Source organism: Vanacampus margaritifer, chromosome 13 (genome assembly GCF_051991255.1).
Source record: "Vanacampus margaritifer isolate UIUO_Vmar chromosome 13, RoL_Vmar_1.0, whole genome shotgun sequence".
NCBI lineage: Eukaryota > Metazoa > Chordata > Actinopteri > Syngnathiformes > Syngnathidae > Vanacampus > Vanacampus margaritifer.
In genome coordinates, this window is record NC_135444.1 from 4020703 (window position 1) to 4026702 (window position 6000).

At 38.5% G+C, this 6000-nt stretch overlaps 1 long non-coding RNA gene across 1 annotated transcript in view; it reads left to right on the forward strand.

The window, feature by feature from the left end:
• Positions 1 to 4301, forward strand: part of LOC144062905 (uncharacterized) — a 45417-nt gene extending 41116 nt beyond the window's left edge. Inside the window, exon 3 of the long non-coding RNA XR_013296475.1 lies at positions 4040 to 4301. This is a non-coding gene — a long non-coding RNA (uncharacterized LOC144062905). The remainder of the gene's footprint in view (positions 1 to 4039) is intronic.
• The last annotated feature ends 1699 nt before the right edge of the window (positions 4302 to 6000 follow it).

The window sequence follows — 6000 nt, forward strand, 5'->3', positions numbered from 1 at the left end:
AATGAAATAATAATATTTTATAATAGGACACTAATTCTACCCATGTTACAGAAAATTAAATATTAAATAAATTCATAATTGTATTTCTGTTTTGCATTGAAGCACACCTTTGCTTTTGCTTTGGAGTCAGTAACTATCCACAAAAACTCGGTTTTATTTGATTCATTTTATTTTATCATTGTCTAAATGGCATATACACAAATATTAATATTGTAATTGACAACCACTCACTAGCATTTTTGAAAATGGAAACGCATTAGATTCTTTTTTTATAATAGAACATTATTTTAGTCTTTTTGACACTGATTGTACGTCATCTCCTGGTGATTGAAGGTTCTGATTTCTGAATAAATTTGAATGGAAACACTTTTCTCTAACTTATATTGTTTTTTTTCTCTAACTTATATAGTTTTTTTTCCTGTCCTCTTTCCTCTCGGACTCAAAATAATATCCCTCACACATTTTTCAGTCTTTCATAATACTTTTTTTTTTTTCGCAAGAGAGCTCAGTATTGTTCATTCGGTAATTTTACCGATTCAACATGTCATCATCATTGCTCCCTCTCTCTCTCTTTTTTATTTTTATTTTGCATGTGCGTGCGTGTGAGTGTGTACTCATTAGTTCACCTAAAACATATTAAAAATCTCATACCGTTCACCTAAACCGAATACTTCAGAATCCAGCTAGAGTCGTGAGGTTGTCAGGACACCAGAGGAAGGATCAAAGAAAAGAAAGGAAAATGAAATCCAGCACCGACCAGACATCGCCCACTACCCACCAGGTTACCAACCAGAGGCTTTCATCAACCCCAGAAACATCTTAATTCCAACAAATTAGGGAGTCCTCAAGAGACCAAATGAGAGACTGAGCAAAGGAAAGAAGGATAGATGAAGCAGAGTGAGATCCATAGACATCAGCTTCCACCGATTCAAGGACCAGAGGAAGAAGCAGATTGTGTTTGAATTTCGATAGATGCTGGTGTGGTGGATCTGGCATGCATGAAAACCTCCACCAAAGAGGGGAGCCGTCGACCCCGGCCATGACAGAGCAAGCACAACCCCCCGGGGCCCCCCAGGCCACGGCAGCGCCAAGGGACAACCCCTGGGTCCCGCAGGTGCCACCGGCCGCAGAGCAAACCCAGGAGCTACGAGCGCACCCCCACCCCAACATAATACTTTTATAATACTTTGTTTACAGCTGGTGTGTTCTGTATGGACAGAAAACTTTGTGTTTGCATTGCACTAAGACTGTATTCTCCATGCATGTTTGTTTAAATATACCGTTCTGTACATTTTTGTTTTTTAAAAACTTTTGTTTTGTTTTGTTTTTTACGTCTGTAGCATGAAACTCTTGAACTATGTGGCCTGTTCCTTTAAACATTACTTCCAAAGAGCATTGTGGGTTATATCTGCTTTACTTTTGTAAAGGTTTGTCTTGATCAACCTTCGCTAAAGGTGGCTTAAAGCATTTTTAAAAGTCAAACGACCTATCCTTCACGTACTTCTGAGTCATTTCACTCGGATTAGAAATAAACGGGAAGTTCCTATAGCAAAAAGAAGAATCCAGAGTGGCCCTCTGTTCTCTTGAACTAGCACCCTCAATGTATTCCCAATACATCTTGCAATTTCAGGAGTAGAGCGAAGCATCACAGCACATATGTGCATCAAGTATGTCTTCATTTAGTAAAATACACTCATCTGAAAAGAATATAATGTTACTTGTTCAATGTTAATAACAGAAGGTTGACCAGCAGACGGCACGTAATCTGGTACGTTGGAATTTAACAGCTACGATGCAAAGAAACGTTAGAACTCAATATTTAACATACAAAAAAAATAAAATGAAATAACAGTAAACTAATGGGCTACTGATGATGATGTCTTATTTATTGAGCATGGTTGGAAGAACCACTTAGTCTCTCCATGGATCTTCACGCACAACACCCATCTCATGACTTATCCATTGAGGTTATCTGCAAGGCACTTCACCTTATTTGTGTGTGAACCCTTAAATTTGATCAAGACTTGTTAATGTCAGCATTACTTTTGTCATCCATCCATCCACAACCTATAATACTCCCTCATTTTCAGAAAGGAAAGTAGGCCCATTTGTCAGCACTGTCTCGACTGTGTTTTCTCATTTGTCCGCCACTGATTCGCCTCAGTGAGTTAACGGCAACCCGATTCGCTACGTCAACCCCCGTCCCTTTTTTTTTTTTTCATTTTGCGTTCAGTCTTTCTCAGGTGTCTGAGACTCGCTATGGGGCAGTGATTGAGCACTTGGGAACTTAACTACTTGAAAGTCACACAGAAAAGGAAGGGCTTTCCCCACTTGCGTTGATTGATAAATGGTAGTCAGGCCCCTCTGACTCTCTCCCCTGCTGCGGCGAGTGGTTACATAGAGAGCGGAGACACACGACTAAATCCCTCCACTGTTCTTGTCCTGACTTTCTTGCTTCTGTGTTTCAGTTCTCTCACTTCCAACAGTATCACCTGTGTCTACAAATATAAAACTGATTTGCAGTGACTGAAGTTAAGCTGTTCAAGGCGTATACATTAGTATGATGGATTATTAGAAAACAGTGTTGAACACATGCTGTAATTCCAATGCATTTTAAATCACTTTAAATTAACATCAATTTCACATTCACATCTGGGATATTTTGAGAATTGTATGTAATGTATAATGAAACGTCTGAGTTTAGTTCAGTGCTTGTATTTTGGAAGCAGTCTTATATTCCTAAATGGGTTTTTGTTAGGCTTATCACTGACCTACTGAAGCATGTTACATTTAGAACACTGTGATGTCACACAAACAAATCATTTAATTTAATTTGAGATGCGCTAATAAAACATCCAACTATACTGTACAGCAGTGTTTCAACCTTTTTTGAGCCAAAGCACACTTTTTTCAATGAAAAAATCTCAAGGCACACCACCCTGTAGAAAATTTTGAATAATGAAACTATAATGGCTACAGACAGTTTATTTTTTTTATGTTAATATTTTATGTACATCTACATACAGAGGTGGGCACGTCAGTCTCTTCCCACAGGTATTGGATGCCCACATTTTTGGTGAGTACTTTATGATGTGCAGCCTCGGAAAAATACACGGCCTGAGAAGGACCTTTTGTACTAACCTGGATTGACGGACAAAAACCTACTTCAATCAGTGCTCAGTCTCTACCATAATATTAAAGTAATGTAATTTGATTAGTTTGGATTAAAGTATGCTCATGAAGACAAAATAAAAATAAATATCACCACAATATATATTTCTATGCAGTGCGCCCCTGCTATTTGCAGTTGATAGGAACCCGGGCAGCCTACAAATAGCAAAAATCCTTGTATAATTGACATCCATTAAAATACATGTATAGACACGTTGATTGTTTGGAGGACATATGCTGTTTTCGAACTGTCACTGATCACGACCGACACATCCAATGAGGTAAAGTAAAGGTTTGCTTGCTAACAAAACTGTTGCTGCTGTAATGTGGAAAGAGGAGAAAAGGGACAAATTCAGCTTTTGAAAGCAATTCCCATCGTAGCTCATTTCACCCACACACACTGATAATGTTAGGATGACGAATTGTGACATCAACTGCAAATTGAACTTTTATCCCAGTTACGAGTTTAGCCATGTATATTGTGTAGTCTATGGTGTTTAAATAGTAAATTGGTGGGAGGGAGGTTTGTTCGGAAGGTTTAACTCACATTATCGTTAGCAAGAAGCTCGCAAGAAGCTGAGCGTAGAATGCCGCAGGACTCTCAGCTCAAAGTTTTTCTTTGTTAAAGATAAATCGGTTCTTCAGCAAGCCACGTATGTTCAGCAAGCCATGTATGTAAGTATATTCCAAACAGTGAATACCGGTCGCCACTTCCTCCTTTCGTCCGTGAAGCTTTTTAAAATGGCCGCGTGTGGAAGACACCACATCAACACGACACAAAAACAGCGTGTGTGTCTGTGTCTCTGCAAACTGTTGTGAGAAAAAAACAGAGGAAATAGAGAGGTCTGATGACCTTTTTTTTTCACAGAAACCATGAAAGTCTATGGACAAGTGAAGAACTGAAACACTTCAACCACAGAAATTCATCCCTTCTGAGGATGCTCCCCCACGTATTGGTTTCAAATGAAGGAAAAAAAGATTTCATATCTCCCGGAAAGAATGAAGTGCATATAAGCCTCAATGCTTTGTTCCATACAAAGCCATAACTCAAACCTGAGATGTAGATTATTCTATTTTGGACAAGTTTTTTAAACAGAAAACCATTAGAATAAATCATTAACCACCCAGTTTTTCTGTGTTATTCACTTTCTACTTTTTGGCACTGGCCAAAAATGGTCTGTTAGCACAATCTTCCTTGACTAAGAAGAAAAATAAAATATGCTGCTTGACTTGGCAAGATGAATCACATTTATGGGTTGAACTGTTCTCAAGAGTTCCACAGCTATCACTCGGTCTCCAATTGCCCACACTTTCTTTGAATGGATTTGACTGCTGTCCAGCACTCCTGCCTGAGCCAGCTGTTATTCTTAGAGGTCTGAGAACCTGACATCAAGACACACTCTTATATGTCATAAAACTATCCACTTTTACTACTACTTAAAAAAATAAAATAAATTATATACAAACTGGACGTAATAATTATTAACTTGGAGTGGGGTGCCAATACAATCCATTCAAAATTCAAAGGCATACAATCAGGAACCGAAATAGCGTGGAGGGATTTGATTACCAGGAATCTAAATTTGGCCAAGAGACTTGTTTGAGTTTTAGTGTAAATATTTCAATATAATACAATCAAAACCAATCTGGCCAAATAGGGTACTGATGAAATAGTTTGTCTATCAAACTGTTTTTTGATGTTATGGTTGCCACACAGTGTCTCACTTTGGACGTTGTCTGCATGTTAAACATGTACCATAAAGGTGGGGATAGAAATCATTTAACTGTGCTGAGGCTGCCGTGCAGGCTTGATTACAGTGAAAACTTTTTAAATCTCTAAAAGGAGGTGTTGACATTTTTAACCTTTGTTAGGAGGTCAATAACATAATCTGAGAAAATATATCAGTTTGCTGCATCTGCCTCTCGTCACTACTACTCACATTTACACAATATTCATTTGTAAACATTGGGTACAGGCAGGCTGAAAGAGCTTGAAGGAATTTTGCTAATTTAATCTATGTAGAAAAAAATATTCATTAACAAAGATAGAAGATCCATTCCACAAACTAAAGAGCACAAACTCTACTCTGCTTTTAATGCAAACTTTGTCTAATGCTGTTGGAGCACATGCCTTTGCTGGCATTTACAGCCATAATGAGTTAAAGTCAAATCAGTTTGCTTTAATGGTTGAAAATGCAGTTTGATCAAATCTATACACTGTGCTGGGCTCACCTTATTGGTTGCAATGATGCTCATTAACTCAGTTGCTCCCCAAAACGTATAAATACAATAAGATGTAAAGGATTTTACAACCGATAATCATTGTCATCATTCATCATTGTAGAGTTGGACATAGTTTAGTCAAGATTGAAAGTCACACAGTGCATATGAACGAGACATGCTGTGACATGTGTTTCAGTTGGTTGTCAGCGGAACGAGAATCCAACTGTGACGGACTGAGTAGGCCCGTCAGTTCTTACCTGGTCAGTGACAATTCCAGTGCTGGACAAAAACCTGCTTCCATTGTGATTGATTAGTCTGTCAGTTTCCCGTCATTTATCAGCAAAATGAGCTTCCGTCAGTGACGGATTGATCCTGTTAAAGAAACTGAATTTTAGTTGACTTGGGGTGAGAGGCAAGAGTCACCCTGGACTGATCACCAGTCAATCACAGGACTGATGCATATCTTTCGTGTAAGAGCAGAATGCGACCTATACCAAAGTAACTGAACCCTGATAACATCAGTCCACAGTCCATTTGCCAGTGATATTCCAGTAGTTCTTCCCAATAACATCCTACTCCACCAATGAAATTACATGTTTAGCGCTC